The following is an 18,654-nucleotide window of genomic DNA, read 5'->3' as shown; positions in this document are numbered from 1 at the left end:
TCATCGCATGCTGCAGGAACCTAACGACGACGGGATCAATTTTGTAGAGCTCCAATACCCGGACGAGAAACGAGTGAGGTATGGAGTCATAAGCCTTCCTGTAATCGATGTAGGCCATACTTAGGTTCCGCTGGTTATATACCGCCTGGCCGACTATGGCTGCGTCGATGATGGCCTGGTCTTTGCAGCCATGCGTATTTTTCCTGCACCCTTTCTGCTCTTCTGCGATGATGTGATGCTGTTCACAGTGAGCAGAAACTTTGGCGGTAATTATGCTGCTCAGTATTTTGTACAGACTCGATAGGCACGTTATCGGTCTGTACTTTGATGGGTTCAATGTGTTGCTGTCTTTCGGGAGGAGGAAGGTGACGCCACGGGTGGCGAATTCAGGAAGGTTGTGTGGGTCACGTAGCACCTTGTTGAAGCACTCAGCTATCTTTGGATGTGCGACGGTCAGCTTCTTGTGCCAAAAGTTCTGGACACCATCGGGGCCCGGTGCTGCCCAGTTCCTCAGGTACCGCGAGGCTTCGCGGACATCGTTCTCTCCGACGATGATAGCTGGCATCTCTCCAATTTCACCACAACTCTCCTCCTCCCGTCTTAACCACATTTGCCCGTCGCGATGTTCTACTGGGGTCTCCCAAATACCAGCCCAGAAGTTCGTCACATCGCTAATATCTGGCAAACCTTCGCGGTAGTCGGGCTTCTCGTCGCTAATGTGGTCGTAGAACGCTTTCTCGTTATCTCTGAACATCCGATTTTGTTCCTGGCGCTTTGCAGAGTCAGAGTAACGTTTCAGCCGTTTTGTAAGGACGCTCAATTGCTGTACCAGTGTGTCGAGTTTTTCCGTCAGCTGGTGAGCTCCCAGCTGGCGAAGTTCAGTAGGCCGCACGATCACAGCAACTTGGCGACATAATTTCACCGATCTGCTGCCTCTTTTGTACGCCATCAGTCTTCCAATTGCGGCGCGCTTGTTTAGGATCCGTTGCTCCAATCTCCTTCGCCATGGAGGCTCACGCCTTTCACGGAGATGTTGGAGCAGTCCGCCTCTTGGCCTAATACGGTATCCTAAACTTTTGGCGGTCGCCACAGCAGCACAGTAAACTTTCAGTTGCAGCTCCTCCATGTTCTCAGCATCAACCAAGTGCAGCGGAAGAACGTGCTCGTTCATGAGCTTTACTGCACTTGTCAGCCTGCGGGAATGCTGCAACTTCGGGATCCTGGGGCGCGACAAAGGGTCCGTGTCGCGGAACTGTGAGATCGCCTCGTCGTAATGGAAGACCAGATCGCGTAGTAGTTGTTGATCTGGCTGTGGATCTTCCGGCTCAGAGGGTTGTTGTACTGTGGCCTCCACTGGTGCTGATTCGCGTGCCCCACTCGCGAATGAATTGCTCAGCCGTACTGAACTTCGTCTCGACACATCGCTTGCTCTGCTTGTTCTGGAGCTTAGTTCTCTCTGCACCTGCTGCTTGATCTCGTCGACTTGCGTTTGGGAGAGCATATTGTTGCGTACAATCGCTCTACGCCTCGCGTTCATCGCGTTTTGGTCAAGCCTCCCGACGAACTCTGGATACGCTTCCTCGAACATTGCGAGTATTCGAGGGCGACCGCTCATGTCCGTCTCCAAAGCAGTGCAGATGTAATAGGCGCGGATCACGAATTCGTTCATTTCGTGTGTCCACATGATCCGTCGCCTAGTAGTACCCACAAGTGTGGACGACTGTCGTCTGACAGTCGCAACACGCCTCGTAGGCGCAGCGTTTCGTTGGTGATGTCGATGGCTGCTGTTTCCGTGTGGCGGTAGCTCTTCGGGTTGAACCCGGCTGGTGGCCCGCTCTTGCACATCGCCCTCCAGCCGCTGGCCGCTCGCTCTTACGCCCGTTCCAGGACCAGCTCCAGTTCGGGGACCCTCCTCGGGTGATCGCATTCGTAGTATTCGTCTTGACCTTAGCTCCATTGTCTGGGTGTATCTCCTTTGCCCGGGAGACAGCGGGTTGGCAAGGCCTCCATGACCCGGGAGGCCTTCCCCGGGAGAGATATAGCGCTCTGACTCGCTCGCACCCCCTCACTTAGCCACTTTCGACACCCGTTCTCGGAGCCAAGACCAGGTGTGTGTTTCCAGTTCACGCCCGATCTAAAAATGTCGTCATATGATCTTCGTGGAGGCGTGAGATAGGAACATTTGAGACCAACAGGTAGGCTCCTACCCTAGTGTTGATCCCCATTTGAGAACCAACCGTTTTTTTTTTGGCAGACTTATCTCACTTCTTAACTAGGCGAACCTAGCCAGAATTTTCACCTGCCCCCGGGCTTCTGAATGCCAAAGGGGGACTAGGCTCTGCGGAATGCACGTATCTGCATGCTCGTGCTGTTTCAGTCCTGACCGAGAAATTGTCGGACAATCGCGCAGGTGCTAAGGATGACCGACTTTTGGATGCCGGCCAATTCCTTCTCCATATTCAACACCTTTAGCGCTTCCAGAAGTGTCTTCGGGACAATTCCAGTTCCAGAGAGAACGACTGGAACAATTCTTGGGACCTCCCTTAGCCCCCACAGTTCCTTGAGCTCCACGGCCAATGGTCGGTACTTGCAGATTTTGCGACCGTGGGTCTCCTCCAGATTCTGGTTCAGTGGAATAGCGACATCGATGATGGTGACTTTGCGGTCGCTCTTGTCGTAAACCATTATATCTGGCCGGTTGTGGTGGATCGAGAGGTCGGTCAGAACAGTGCGATCCCAGTACAGCTTGAAACGGTCATTTTCCAGGACAGGTGCAGGCAGGTACCGGTAGTTTGGTACGTTGTCTTCCAGTAGAGCACATTGGAGCGCCAGTTGTCGATGAACAATACGGGCCACGTTGTTGTGGCGCTCGGTGTAGGCTGCGTTGGCCAAAACGGGACAGCCTCCCATAATGTGCTCTATGTTTTCACCTGGTTGATGGCACATCCGGCAAATGTCATCAACGTCTTGATGCCAGACGTACCGCCTGCAGTTTCTCGTCGGCATTATCCTGTCCTGGATGGCTATCATGTCGGCTTCTACTACTGAAGAGAGTTCACCACGCGTTAGCCACAGATTAGATGCGGCCTTGTCGACGTGTGGCCGGTCCAGTTGATGGGGGTGGGCACCATGCACTGCCTTCTGCTTCCAAGCTGCAATCTTCTCCTCCACTGTCTGCAGATTGCAGTTGAGTTGGTACTCCGCTTGCGCCAAGTGCAGAGCGCTGTATCCTCTGTCGGCGGCGCAGACAGCCCGGTATAGCGCGTTTTGGTTGGCGCGTTCTGCGAAGTACTCGCGCAGTTGTCGTACCTGGGCAACACACAGTGCAGATATGTCGACTATTCCAAGTCCCCCTTCTTTGCGTGGCAGTGAAACTCTCTCCAGTGCCGATTGAGGATGGTGCATTCCGGCCTCTTTAAATGCTTTCCTCATCCTCCTCTCAAGGTCCTCTAGGTCAGTTTTGCTCCATTTGACTACACCAAAACTGAAGGTCAGCAGGGGAACCGCGAATGTGTTGATCGCGCGTACCTTGTTCCCCGCGTTGAGGAAAGTCCTCAGGACACAGTTCACTCGACTCAAGAACTTGTCTCGCAGCTCCGTCTTGATGTCGGAGTGGCGAATCCCGGTGAGCTGTCGGAATCCAAGATATTTATAGGATTCGCCACGAACCATGTCTCTTATGAACTCGTCGTCATAGACCTCGTAACCTCCGGATTCGGTAAGCTGCCCTTTCAGCAGATGGACACAGCGGCACTTGTCGAGGCCGAACTCCATGCAAATGTCCCTGCTTATGTCTTCGACAACCCGGATAGCTACACCTAGACGCTGACGTGAATCAGCGTAGACCTTGAGATCATCCATGTAGAAGGTATGGGTCACTTCTTCGTGGGCGCCGTCGCCATACCTTATTTTATAGCCATGACCGTTTCTATTGAGCGTCCTACTGAGGGGGTTCAATGCCAGACAAAACCAAAGCGGGCTGAAAGAGTCGCCTTGGAATATCCCCCTCTTTATCTGCAGCGTTCTAGACTGCAACACATTTTCCCCATCACTGAGGTGCAGAGACGTACTCCACTGCCTCATCGCATGCTGCAGGAACCTAACGACGAAGGGATCAATTTTGTAGAGCTCCAATACCCGGACGAGAAACGAGTGAGGTATGGAGTCATAAGCCTTCCTGTAATCGATATAGGCCATGCTTAGGTTCCGCTGGTTATAAACCGCCTGGCCGACTATGGCTGCGTCGATGATGGCCTGGTCTTTGCAGCCATGCGTATTTTTCCTGCATCCTTTCTGCTCTTCTGCGATGATGTGATGCTGTTCGCAGTGAGCAGAAACTTTGGCGGTAATTATGCTGCTTTTTTTTTTGGCAGACTTATCTCACTTCTTAACTAGGCGAACCTAGCCAGAATTTTCACCTGCCCCCGGGCTTCTGAATGCCAAAGGGGGACTAGGCTCTGCGGAATGCACGTATCTGCATGCTCGTGCTGTTTCAGTCCTGACCGAGAAATTGTCGGACAATCGCGCAGGTGCTAAGGATGACCGACTTTTGGATGCCGGCCAATTCCTTCTCCATATTCAACACCTTTAGCGCTTCCAGAAGTGTCTTCGGGACAATTCCAGTTCCAGAGAGAACGACTGGAACAATTCTTGGGACCTCCCTTAGCCCCCACAGTTCCTTGAGCTCCACGGCCAATGGTCGGTACTTGCAGATTTTGCGACCGTGGGTCTCCTCCAGATTCTGGTTCAGTGGAATAGCGACATCGATGATGGTGACTTTGCGGTCGCTCTTGTCGTAAACCATTATATCTGGCCGGTTGTGGTGGATCGAGAGGTCGGTCAGAACAGTGCGATCCCAGTACAGCTTGAAACGGTCATTTTCCAGGACAGGTGCAGGCAGGTACCGGTAGTTTGGTACGTTGTCTTCCAGTAGAGCACATTGGAGCGCCAGTTGTCGATGAACAATACGGGCCACGTTGTTGTGGCGCTCGGTGTAGGCTGCGTTGGCCAAAACGGGACAGCCTCCCATAATGTGCTCTATGTTTTCACCTGGTTGATGGCACATCCGGCAAATGTCATCAACGTCTTGATGCCAGACGTACCGCCTGCAGTTTCTCGTCGGCATTATCCTGTCCTGGATGGCTATCATGTCGGCTTCTACTACTGAAGAGAGTTCACCACGCGTTAGCCACAGATTAGATGCGGCCTTGTCGACGTGTGGCCGATCCAGTTGATGGGGGTGGGCACCATGCACTGCCTTCTGCTTCCAAGCTGCAATCTTCTCCTCCACTGTCTGCAGATTGCAGTTGAGTTGGTACTCCGCTTGCGCCAAGTGCAGAGCGCTGTATCCTCTGTCGGCGGCGCAGACAGCCCGGTATAGCGCGTTTTGGTTGGCGCGTTCTGCGAAGTACTCGCGCAGTTGTCGTACCTGGGCAACACACAGTGCAGAAATGTCGACGATTCCAAGTCCCCCTTCTTTGCGTGGTAGTGAAACTCTCTCCAGTGCCGATTGAGGATGGTGCATTCCGGCCTCTTTGAATGCTTTCCTCATCCTCCTCTCAAGGTCCTCTAGGTCAGTTTTGCTCCATTTGACTACACCAAAACTGAAGGTCAGCAGGGGAACCGCGAATGTGTTGATCGCGCGTACCTTGTTCCCCGCGTTGAGGAAAGTCCTCAGGACACAGTTCACTCGACTCAAGAACTTGTCTCGCAGCTCCGTCTTGATGTCGGAGTGGCGAATCCCGGTGAGCTGTCGGAATCCAAGATATTTATAGGATTCGCCACGAACCATGTCTCTTATAAACTCGCCGTCATAGACCTCGTAGCCTCCGGATTCGGTAAGTTGTCCTTTCAGCAGGTGGACACAGCGACACTTGTCGAGGCCGAACTCCATACAGATGTCCCTGCTTATGTCTTCGACAACCCGGATAGCTACACCTAGACGCTGACGTGAATCAGCGTAGACCTTGAGATCGTCCATGTAAAAGGTATGGGTCACTTCTTCGTGGGCGCCGTCGCCATACCTTATTTTATAGCCATGACCGTTTCTATTGAGCGTCCTACTGAGGGGGTTCAGTGCCAGACAAAACCAAAGCGGGCTGAAAGAGTCGCCTTGGAATATCCCCCTCTTTATCTGCAGCGTTCTAGACTGCAACACATTTTCCCCATCACTAAGGTGCAGAGACGTGCTCCACTGCCTCATCGCATGCTGCAGGAACCTAACGACGACGGGATCAATTTTGTAGAGCTCCAATACCCGGACGAGAAACGAGTGAGGTATGGAGTCATAAGCCTTCCTGTAATCGATATAGGCCATGCTTAGGTTCCGCTGATTATAAACCGCCTGGCCGACTATGGTTGCGTCGATGATGGCCTGGTCTTTGCAGCCATGCGTATTTTTTCTGCATCCTTTCTGCTCTTCTGCGATGATATGGTGTTGTTCGCAGTGGGCAGAAACTTTGGCGGTTATGATGCTGCTTAATATCTTGTACAGACTCGATAGGCACGTTATCGGCCTGTACTTTGATGGGTTCAATGTGTTGCTGTCTTTCGGGAGGAGGAATGTGACGCCACGGGTGGCGAATTCAGGGAGGTTGTGTGGGTCACGTAGCACCTTGTTGAAGCACTCAGCTATCTTTTGATGTGCGACGGTCAGCTTCTTGTGCCAGAAGTTCTGAACACCATCGGGGCCCGGTGCTGCCCAGTTCCTCAGGTACCGCGAGGCTTCGCGGACATCGTTCTCTTCGACGATGATAGCTGGCATCTCTCCAATTTCACCACAACTCTCCTCCTCCCGTCTTAACCACATTTGCCCGTCGCGATGTTGTACTGGGGTCTCCCAAATACCAGCCCAGAAGTTCGTCACATCGCTAATATCTGGCAAACCTTCGCGGTAGTCGGGCTTCTCGTCGCTAATGTGGTCGTAGAACGCTTTTTCGTTATCTCTGAACATCCGATTTTGTTCCTGGCGCTTTGCAGAGTCAGAGTAACGTTTCAGCCGTTTAGTTAGGACGCTCAATTGCTGTACCAGTGTGTCGAGTTTTTCCGTCAGCTGGTGAGCTCCCAGCTGGCGAAGTTCAGTAGGCCGCACGATCACAGCAACTTGGCGACATAATTTCGCCGATCTGCTGCCTCTTTTGTACGCCATCAGTCTTCCAATTGCGGCGCGCTTGTTTAGGATCCGTTGCTCCAATCTCCTTCGCCATGGAGGCTCACGCCTTTCACGGAGATGTTGGAGCAGTCCGCCTCTTGGCCTAATACGGTATCCTAAACTTTTGGCGGTCGCCACAGCAGCACAGTAAACTTTCAGTTGCAGCTCCTCCATGTTCTCAGCATCAACCAAGTGCAGCGGAAGAACGTGCTCGTTCATGAGCTTTACTGCACTTGTCAGCCTGCGGGAATGCTGCAACTTCGGGATCCTGGGGCGCGACAATGGGTCTGTGTCGCGGAACTGTGAGATCGCCTCGTCGTAGTGGAAGACCAGATCGCGTAGTAGTTGTTGATCTGGCTGTGGGTCTTCCGGCTCAGGGGGTTGTAGTACTGTGGCCTCCACTGGTGCTGATTCGCGTGCCCCACTCGCGAATGAATTGCTCAGCCGTACTGAACTTCGTCTCGACACATCGCTTGCTCTGTTGTTCCTGGAGCTTATTTCTCTCTGCACCTGCTGCTTGATCTCGTCGATTTGCGTTTGGGAGAGCATGTTGTTGCGTACTATCGCTCTACGCCTCGCGTTCATCGCGTTCTGATCAAGCCTCCCGACGAACTCTGGATACGCTTCCTCGAACATTGTTAGTATTCGAGGGCGACCGCTCATGTCCGTCTCCAAAGCAGTGCAGATGTAATAGGCGCGGATCACGAATTCATTCATTTCGTGTGTCCACATGATCCGGCGCCTAGTGGTACCCACAAGTGTGGACGACTGTCGTCTGGCAGTCGCAACACGTCTCGTAGGCGCAGCGTTTCTTGGGTGATGTCGATGGCTGCTGTTTCCGTGTGGCGGTAGCTCTTCGGGTTGAACCCGGCTGGTGGCCCGCTCTTGCACATCGCCCTCCAGCCGCTGGCCGCTCGCTCTTACGCCCGTTCCAGGACCAGCTCCAGTTCGGGGACCCTCCTCGGGTGATCGCATTCTAATTATTCTTCGTGATCGTAGCTCCATTTTATTGGGTGTATCTCCTTTGCCCGGGAGACAGCGGGTTGGCAAGGCCTCCATGACCCGGGAGGCCTTCCCCGGGAGAGATATAGCGCTCTGACTCGCTCGCACCCCCTCACTTAGCCACTTTCGACACCCGTTCTCGGAGCCAAGACCAGGTGTGTGTTTCCAGTTCACGCCCGATCTAAAAATGTCGTCATATGATCTTCGTGGAGGCGTGAGATAGGAACATTTGAGACCAACAGGCAGGCTCCTACCCTATGTTGATCCCCATTTTTTGGCAGACTTATCTCACTTCTTAACTAGGCGAACCTAGCCAGAATTTTCACCTGCCCCCGGGCTTCTGAATGCCAAAGGGGGACTAGGCTCTGCGGAATGCACGTATCTGCATGCTCGTGCTGTTTCAGTCCTGACCGAGAAATTGTCGGACAATCGCGCAGGTGCTAAGGATGACCGACTTTTGGATGCCGGCCAATTCCTTCTCCATGTTCAACACCTTTAGCGCTTCCAGAAGTGTCTTCGGGACAATTCCAGTTCCAGAGAGAACGACTGGAACAATTCTTGGGACCTCCCTTAGCCCCCACAGTTCCTTGAGCTCCACGGCCAATGGTCGGTACTTGCAGATTTTGCGACCGTGGGTCTCCTCCAGATTCTGGTTCAGTGGAATAGCGACATCGATGATGGTGACTTTGCGGTCGCTCTTGTCGTAAACCATTATATCTGGGCGGTTGTGGTGGATCGAGAGGTCGGTCAGAACAGTGCGATCCCAGTACAGCTTGAAACGGTCATTTTCCAGGACAGGTGCAGGCAGGTACCGGTAGTTTGGTACGTTGTCTTCCAATAGAGCACATTGGAGCGCCAGTTGTCGATGAACAATACGGGCCACGTTGTTGTGGCGCTCGGTGTAGGCTGCGTTGGCCAAAACGGGACAGCCTCCCATAATGTGCTCTATGTTTTCACCTGGTTGATGGCACATCCGGCAAATGTCATCAACGTCTTGATGCCAGACGTACCGCCTGCAGTTTCTCGTCGGCATTATCCTGTCCTGGATGGCTATCATGTCGGCTTCTACTACTGAAGAGAGTTCACCACGCGTTAGCCACAGATTAGATGCGGCCTTGTCGACGTGTGGCCGGTCCAGTTGATGGGGGTGGGCACCATGCACTGCCTTCTGCTTCCAAGCTGCAATCTTCTCCTCCACTGTCTGCAGATTGCAGTTGAGTTGGTACTCCGCTTGCGCCAAGTGCAGAGCGCTGTATCCTCTGTCGGTGGCGCAGACAGCCCGGTATAGCGCGTTTTGGTTGGCGCGTTCTGCGAAGTACTCGCGCAGTTGTCGTACCTGGGCAACACACAGTGCAGATATGTCGACTATTCCAAGTCCCCCTTCTTTGCGTGGCAGTGAAACTCTCTCCAGTGCCGATTGAGGATGGTGCATTCCGGCCTCTTTGAATGCTTTCCTCATCCTCCTCTCAAGGTCCTCTAGGTTAGTTTTGCTCCATTTGACTACACCAAAACTGAAGGTCAGTAGGGGAACCGCGAATGTGTTGATCGCGCGTACCTTGTTCCCCGCGTTGAGGAAAGTCCTCAGGACACAGTTCACTCGACTCAAGAACTTGTCTCGCAGCTCCGTCTTGATGTCGGAGTGGCGAATCCCGGTGAGCTGTCGGAATCCAAGATATTTATAGGATTCGCCACGAACCATGTCTCTTATGAACTCGCCGTCATAGACCTCGTAACCTCCGGATTCGGTAAGCTGCCCTTTCAGCAGATGGACACAGCGGCACTTGTCGAGGCCGAACTCCATGCAGATGTCCCTGCTTATGTCTTCGACAACCCGGATAGCTACACCTAGACGCTGACGTGAATCAGCGTAGACCTTGAGATCATCCATGTAGAAGGTATGGGTCACTTCTTCGTGGGCGCCGTCGCCATACCTTATTTTATAGCCATGACCGTTTCTATTGAGCGTCCTACTGAGGGGGTTCAGTGCCAGACAAAACCAAAGCGGGCTGAAAGAGTCGCCTTGGAATATCCCCCTCTTTATCTGCAGCGTTCTAGACTGCAACACATTTTCCCCATCACTGAGGTGCAGAGACGTGCTCCACTGCCTCATCGCATGCTGCAGGAACCTAACGACGACGGGATCAATCTTGTATAGCTCCAATACCCGGACGAGAAACGAGTGAGGTATGGAGTCATAAGCCTTCCTGTAATCGATGTAGGCCATACTTAGGTTCCGCTGGTTATATACCGCCTGGCCGACTATGGCTGCGTCGATGATGGCCTGGTCTTTGCAGCCATGCGTATTTTTCCTGCATCCTTTCTGCTCTTCTGCGATGATATGGTGTTGTTCGCAGTGGGCAGAAACTTTGGCGGTTATGATGCTGCTTAATATCTTGTACAGACTCGATAGGCACGTTATCGGCCTGTACTTTGATGGGTTCAATGTGTTGCTGTCTTTCGGGAGGAGGAATGTGACGCCACGGGTGGCGAATTCAGGGAGGTTGTGTGGGTCACGTAGCACCTTGTTGAAGCACTCAGCTATCTTTTGATGTGCGACGGTCAGCTTCTTGTGCCAGAAGTTCTGAACACCATCGGGGCCCGGTGCTGCCCAGTTCCTCAGGTACCGCGAGGCTTCGCGGACATCGTTCTCTTCGACGATGATAGCTGGCATCTCTCCAATTTCACCACAACTCTCCTCCTCCCGTCTTAACCACATTTGCCCGTCGCGATGTTGTACTGGGGTCTCCCAAATACCAGCCCAGAAGTTCGTCACATCGCTAATATCTGGCAAACCTTCGCGGTAGTCGGGCTTCTCGTCGCTAATGTGGTCGTAGAACACTTTCTCGTTATCTCTGAACATCCGATTTTGTTCCTGGCGCTTTGCAGAGTCAGAGTAACGTTTCAGCCGTTTAGTTAGGACGCTCAATTGCTGTACCAGTGTGTCGAGTTTTTCCGTCAGCTGGTGAGCTCCCAGCTGGCGAAGTTCAGTAGGCCGCACGATCACAGCAACTTGGCGACATAATTTCGCCGATCTGTTGCCTCTTTTGTACGCCATCAGTCTTCCAATTGCGGCGCGCTTGTTTAGGATCCGTTGCTCCAATCTCCTTCGCCATGGAGGCTCACGCCTTTCACGGAGATGTTGGAGCAGTCCGCCTCTTGGCCTAATACGGTATCCTAAACTTTTGGCGGTCGCCACAGCAGCACAGTAAACTTTCAGTTGCAGCTCCTCCATGTTCTCAGCATCAACCAAGTGCAGCGGAAGAACGTGCTCGTTCATGAGCTTTACTGCACTTGTCAGCCTGCGGGAATGCTGCAACTTCGGGATCCTGGGGCGCGACAATGGGTCTGTGTCGCGGAACTGTGAGATCGCCTCGTCGTAGTGGAAGACCAGATCGCGTAGTAGTTGTTGATCTGGCTGTGGGTCTTCCGGCTCAGGGGGTTGTAGTACTGTGGCCTCCACTGGTGCTGATTCGCGTGCCCCACTCGCGAATGAATTGCTCAGCCGTACTGAACTTCGTCTCGACACATCGCTTGCTCTGTTGTTCCTGGAGCTTATTTCTCTCTGCACCTGCTGCTTGATCTCGTCGATTTGCGTTTGGGAGAGCATGTTGTTGCGTACTATCGCTCTACGCCTCGCGTTCATCGCGTTCTGATCAAGCCTCCCGACGAACTCTGGATACGCTTCCTCGAACATTGTTAGTATTCGAGGGCGACCGCTCATGTCCGTCTCCAAAGCAGTGCAGATGTAATAGGCGCGGATCACGAATTCATTCATTTCGTGGGTCCACATGATCCGGCGCCTAGTGGTACCCACAAGTGTGGACGACTGTCGTCTGGCAGTCGCAACACGTCTCGTAGGCGCAGCGTTTCTTGGGTGATGTCGATGGCTGCTGTTTCCGTGTGGCGGTAGCTCTTCGGGTTGAACCCGGCTGGTGGCCCGCTCTTGCACATCGCCCTCCAGCCGCTGGCCGCTCGCTCTTACGCCCGTTCCAGGACCAGCTCCAGTTCGGGGACCCTCCTCGGGTGATCGCATTCTAATTAATCTTCGTGATCGTAGCTCCATGTTATTGGGTGTATCTCCTTTGCCCGGGAGACAGCGGGTTGGCAAGGCCTCCATGACCCGGGAGGCCTTCCCCGGGAGAGATATAGCGCTCTGACTCGCTCGCACCCCCTCACTTAGCCACTTTCGACACCCGTTCTCGGAGCCAAGACCAGGTGTGTGTTTCCAGTTCACGCCCGATCTAAAAATGTCGTCATATGATCTTCGTGGAGGCGTGAGATAGGAACATTTGAGACCAACAGGCAGGCTCCTACCCTATGTTGATCCCCATTTGAGAACCCATTTTTTTTTTTTTTTTTTTTTTTTTTTTTTTTTTTTTTTTTGTCGCGTTTTCTTGGAACTCGTAATGTTCCCTACATTGTGGCGCATTTTATTGCATCGAGGAGGGTCTTAATCGCTGACCCAAGCACTCGAGCGTGTGAAACCACTTCGTTTGGAATTTCGGGTCTCGCTATTATCAGCGGAAATTTGCATTGTCAATTTTTTCATAGGGTCGTCACCCAATCTGATTTCGTGTACTTCCAACGCTGATGTCGTTCGCATACGCTGCCAGCAGATCGTTTCCGCACACACGTTCGAGCCTGGACACCAGTGGATGAAGATACAGTAGGAAGAGGTGCATTTACAATGGGTCACCCTGTCGTACTGATCGTTGAATCTCGAACGAGCGAGAGAGATGTCCGTTGATAAGCAGCCGAGAAGTAGATCGACTGGCGATGCGCGAGAGTAGAGCGTTGAAATCATGGTTACGAGCGAACGCATGGTTTGAAAGAGGAAAGAGTGCCGGACCCGATCGAACGCATGGTCGAGATCAAAGCTTATTAGCTTCCCAGCACGATGGTTATGACGGAGACTCGCTATGCGATCTTTCAGAGCGAGAGTGGCTTGAAAAATGTTTCGTTCTGAGTTCGAGCATTTCTGCCCTTCACTGAGGACATGGTGTTCTCTCATCACTCGCTCTAATCTTGTTTTAAGGATGCGGGACAAGAGCTTGTAGTCGCTGTTTAGTAATGAGATCGGACGATATGATCTGGCCGTATGGTCGCCTCAGCTCTTCTTGACCAGCACGATGATGCCCTCCACAAACGCTGGAGGAATATTACCGCTGAGTGAATCGTTTAGTAACAGGTTCAGCTCGCGGTGGATAACGTCGAACATACGATGATAAAATTCTTTCGATATTCCGTCACAGCCCGGAGACTTTCGTGGTGCGCACGCTGTTGTCGCAGACCAAATTTCTGCTGTCGTGATGCTGCTCATAGAGACTTCGTCGGTTAGTGGAATAACACTTTCACATGTGAAATTGTTCTCAACGTCGTCTCTCGCCTCCTCTGAGTAGAGTGTCGAAAAGTAGGTTACCATGTGGTCTTCGATCGCTCTTGACTCTGTAATTGTTGTTTCCTGCTCTGTCTGCAGCTGTGTTACGATGGTTTTTTCCTTCGCCTCTCCCCCAACTGAAATATTGATATGGGTTCTCCCGCCACGTTCGTTTCGTTGATTCTCATGAAAGTATGAGAGAATCTCCGTTGAAGCGCTAGCATCTCCGTTGAAGCGCTAGCATGCTGGTAGTACCCATCGTAGGCGCGTCGTAGCTCAGCGTATAGATGCTGATGTTCACTGTGGAATTCATCGAACACGGATCGACTTTTCCACTTGAAAAATCGTTTTATTTTGGGCTTCGCGAACATAAGTCACCACTCAATCCAAGAGCCGTAATTTCTGCGCTGCCGGGTCCAGTATTGCCACTTATACTGGAATTCCGTAACGTTTTCGCTAGTCATAAGGTATGGTCGAAAGAACCAAACTCCACGGCCATGTTCTTGTCCTAGATGGGGGAGGCATAGACGGAGTGTGAGCGCTTTGTGGTCGGTGAATGAGCAGACGTGAACATGTGCTACTCGCAAATGATCGCACAAACCGTTGCTGACATAGATACGATCCAGGCGCGACTGAGCGTTGCGACAGACCTATGTGAAACCACTATCACGTGGACATAGTTTCTCCCATACGTCAGGTAGCTGTAGTTGTTGGACCACAGCTTTTCAAACGGGACTCGCGTTCGGGCTGCTAGAATCGCATGTTCGGAGCACGCAATTGAAGTCACCAGTCAATACTACATTCGTGGTGTTATGACGAAGATAGTAGGGAAGCGTTTCGTGGAAGAAATTTTCCCGAACGGCTCGTTGTGAGGAACCGGAGGGAGCGTAAACATTGCAAATAGTCGTGTCTTGTACTCGCAGAGCAATCAGTCGGCTGTCCAGGCTTCGCTCAACGTTAGTCACTTGTATGTGTTGTTTCAAAGCAATAGTTGTTCCCCTTCTCATATGGTCTATATTGAAGAAAGCGACGTAACCCGGTAAGGAGAGCTGGTCGTTTTCTACTTCTTGCAGACACACGATGTCAAGGTTCTGACTGTTGACGAAGTTTCGTAAAGCGTTCAGTTTCGTGGGGTTCATGATGGTAGCGATGTTGATGGACGAGATGTTATACGACGTGAGAGCCATTTAAACTAACATTACTTCAAAATTCTCTCCGTCTATATCGTCTCGGCGGGGCTTATTACCAGCCGGTCTTCTACGGTTCGGTCTTCTATTGACGGACGTGGTAGAGTCATCTGTTTCGTTACCATTGCTACCCTTGCTCTGCGATCGTAACGCTGGCTTTTTGAAATAATCATCCACAGCAATGATAACCTGCGGAGGCGCTAGTAAAGACGATTTGGTTCGTTGAGATTGAGTGAGATTCGTTTTTGGAGCTGAGCTGCTTTCGGGCTGGCTGCTTGTGTGTGTTTTTGAACGTGACACTCGGCAGTTCTGGAAACACCTGCGACGATGTCAGTGGTGGCACGGTAGACTTCTTCGTATGTGCCGATCTCACACCAGTTGATTTCTTGGGTTGTTGATCGGTAGTTGACCTGTTAGTTTGTCCAGGTTGTTTCGTCACGTTCGCGTAGCTTTTCTGGTACAGATGCTTTTTGTTCTGTACACATGATATGCCAGTGTGCGCTTGCTCTTTGCAGTGGCGGCAGGAGTGCAGTTGTCCCTTATATACGACAAACGCTTGCTCTCCGTCGATGGTTACCCACGGATCGATATTCCGCTTCACCAACATACGAGCAGACCATATGCCGAGCGGTATGCCTTGGGCTTCGTTGTTTTCGCCCCATGATACTTCTCGGATCGATACTACTTCACCGAATCCAGAAAGAAAATCGACGACCTTCCTTTCCGACACATCTTCGGGGAGATCGTAAACACGTACTTCAACGCTGCCATTTTCCAGCGTGATTCGAAGTGTGTGTTTTTTCTTATGACTCTCCACCTCATGCTTCCCGTCATGTTCGTCAACAACTTTTTGTGCGAGTGCTAAGTCGCTAACTTTTACGAACGCACACGCATCTCCTCTGTGGCACTGCAGTCGCTTGATGTCCTCCATCTTCAATCCGAGAACCGAACTATGAAAACCAATTAACTTTTCGACCGACGGCTTGACGGCGATTTGGGAATAGTCTATTTTGAACGTGTTTTCTCGCCTCATCGTGGAACACTTTTCACGCGACGCGGCACAGTATATTAAAATAAATTTACAACGGTGGTATGCTTCATCGTGATAAGCGCAATCGAAATAAACGTCTGCACGTCTCAAAAGCTGAGCGGTGTATATATACTTTCGAACATCAATGTTGAATTTTCAGTTCCGTTTCAAAACATACAAATAAACTTTGTTCTATGATTTGTTAATGAAAGATGAACGTAGATTCCTGTATACTCAGTTTTTCAAAAAACTCGCAAGAACCTGCATTTTGACGGCAGGCATTTTGTGACGTGACAACGCGCTCTGTGCGAATTTACAGTCTACACGAAGCGTTGTCACGTCACACAATCAATATACTATATCAAGTTGTATTGAAATAAGAATTTCATCGTATTCTAGCAAGCTATATACAATTTTTTATGTTTTTTTTATTACTCTGAATACTTCTTACTTTCCTCTGAGATCTCTCCTTCCCCTTCCAAAAGTCCATCCTATAGGGGAAGGTGGCCCTAACGCAACCGGTGGTCCTGAACCTACCATCCTTTGTATCCCAGGAACGGTGCTTCATACTGAACTTCATACGTCATACTGACAATTTGATAATATGGTGACTTTTTTCTGGCTCTCTTCATTCTAGCGTTTTAGCGCTATTTTACGTTTTCATTCCTTCAAAAATAGAGAAGAAATATGTTCGACCTGTGTGCAAAATGAGTTTTATGTTCTTTTAGATTGTGAAACATTGCGAAACAAGGCAATTTTATACACGGTAAGTTTTTATTTGGGAAAAGTCATGGTGGTCTCAAACCGACCTCCAGTTTTCACTCTGGCGCTTTCCATCAATGACTAGCACAATCCTGATTCATCGAGTGGCGCTCACTGCAGGAGGAACGCATTTGAATTTGCTATCAGAAACTTTTGATTAACTATTTGTATACATCCGCGCGCATACCCGTGCAAGGGCGTTTATGTTTGCGTGTTGAAGATGACTTTGACTTTAACGTTGACTTTGATCGTTGATCGTTGATGTTTGAGAAAGCATTTGTGTGTGCACTTTCTTTGTATAACTCCACGCACGTCGCTCTAAGGCTAAGTTCTTTCCACTCAAACATTCCCCTTTATTCCGCGCGGCGAATGAGGTGAGATGGCTCAAGTCACTGCATTCCCGTAGGCGAATGGCGTGACTATAGTTTATCACTAGGTGAGATTTGAAGTCGTGTCCTCATATGTTATCGACTCGGGTATCAAAAAGATGTTGAAAAGTAAGGTAGCTTCTACAATGGAACGAGAAACTTTGCTATCTCACGTCACTCGCCGCGTGGAATAAGGGGGATTATCTTCCTCTCACTTAAATCCTATCTCTCACTATCAAACATTATTCTTTTTTTTTATACTTCTTCGCGCACCCATGGATTACCGTTCACGACCGTATTGTGGGATTTCATGCCATTCCCGGTCTTTTATATCCGTTTTTAACGAACCAAAAGTCACCATCCTCGATTCCAAAATGGTATCGGAATACGATACTCGACTTCCGCTGATAAGCCCCTATCGCATGGGGTTTCCATATTTTATTAGCATTCAATAATACCATCAGCAAACCGGGAGTTGAAATAAGATTATATCTTATGTTATGGAATCTACGTTCATATATTGTTGATAAAACATAGGAGAAAGATCATTTGTATGTTTTGAAACGGAACAGTAATTAATTAAATTAATCATTAATGTTCAACAGTCCGAAACAGCATAAAGTCAGGTGTTGCCATGTCACAAAAGTATTTGACTGATCTATCTAACTATAAAATATTCTCCAACTGATGATTCTTGTTGGAAATTTTCCTAATTTTACTATAACACCGTTTAATTTTGTGTGCTTTATTCATGAAAACGCAAAAAAAGTGTTTGTAGTGAGACAACATGTTGTTACGTCGGAATGGATCGTATACTTTTCGTGACGTGTCAACAACTTCTGGAGACAGTTGATACGCCTCTAGTTGTGGACCGATCTCAACCAAATTTGGTGGGCTGTTGAGCTTCATTGTTTGCTCAGAGAAACCTGAGTATAAAAATGTTTGAACCTATGTTCGTTTGATAATCTAAAAAAAATGCTCTATTTTTGTGAAGTGACAACGCTTCAAAATACCTGTTTTTCAAATGCATTTTTTTTTATCCCATTTATTTATTAGGTTCATTAGCATTTAGCTGTAACAGAGCCGGGTTTAATCGTGTACATGTACATATGTTTATGTTTCTATGAATTGTGAATTACACAGTAGTTAGTAGTAGCCATTTAGGCGTTAAGTTTTCTGTTCCATTATATTATGGTAAATTACACTGTAGTAGCCATTTAGGCGTAAGGGTATTCTTTCTGTTCATCCATTGTTCAGCAGACCGGACAGCGGAGACAGTTGATATTGATCATTGTTGAGTTATTTATAGAACAGCAGCCCGATGTTTCTTGCAGAGCAGAGCAGTTGTATGGATGAATCGATCTTATTTCGACCGTGGATCGATTTCCATCGCTGATGATGGTTGCGTGGACGTAGTTATTCTATAACTACACAAAGATGGTCAATTGCGGGCCCTAAGTTTGAACTCACGATCGATCGCTTGGTAAGCGAACTTCAATTGCTTGTTTCTCATTAATTACAAAATGAAACGTAGATCTACCCACGGATCTTCAAACAAGCATTTAATCACCCATTCAATGGTATATAGGCATTGAAGTTTGGTTAATCATGTGCAGAGATATCTCAAGAAACATAAAAATAGTGAAAACCTAGAATATTTTGAATATAATTATGTAGTTTTTTAAACTCGCCTCTATCAAAGGTTGGTGCATAAAAATTAAATTTGTTACAAAAAATGTATGATATAACTAGTGCTTAGGAGGTCTCCGTAGCCACAT

This window comes from Toxorhynchites rutilus, chromosome 3 (genome assembly GCF_029784135.1).
Source record: "Toxorhynchites rutilus septentrionalis strain SRP chromosome 3, ASM2978413v1, whole genome shotgun sequence".
Classification (NCBI taxonomy): Eukaryota; Metazoa; Arthropoda; class Insecta; order Diptera; family Culicidae; genus Toxorhynchites; species Toxorhynchites rutilus.
The sequence above is the reverse complement of the archived record's forward strand: the minus strand, read 5'-3'. Positions refer to the sequence as shown.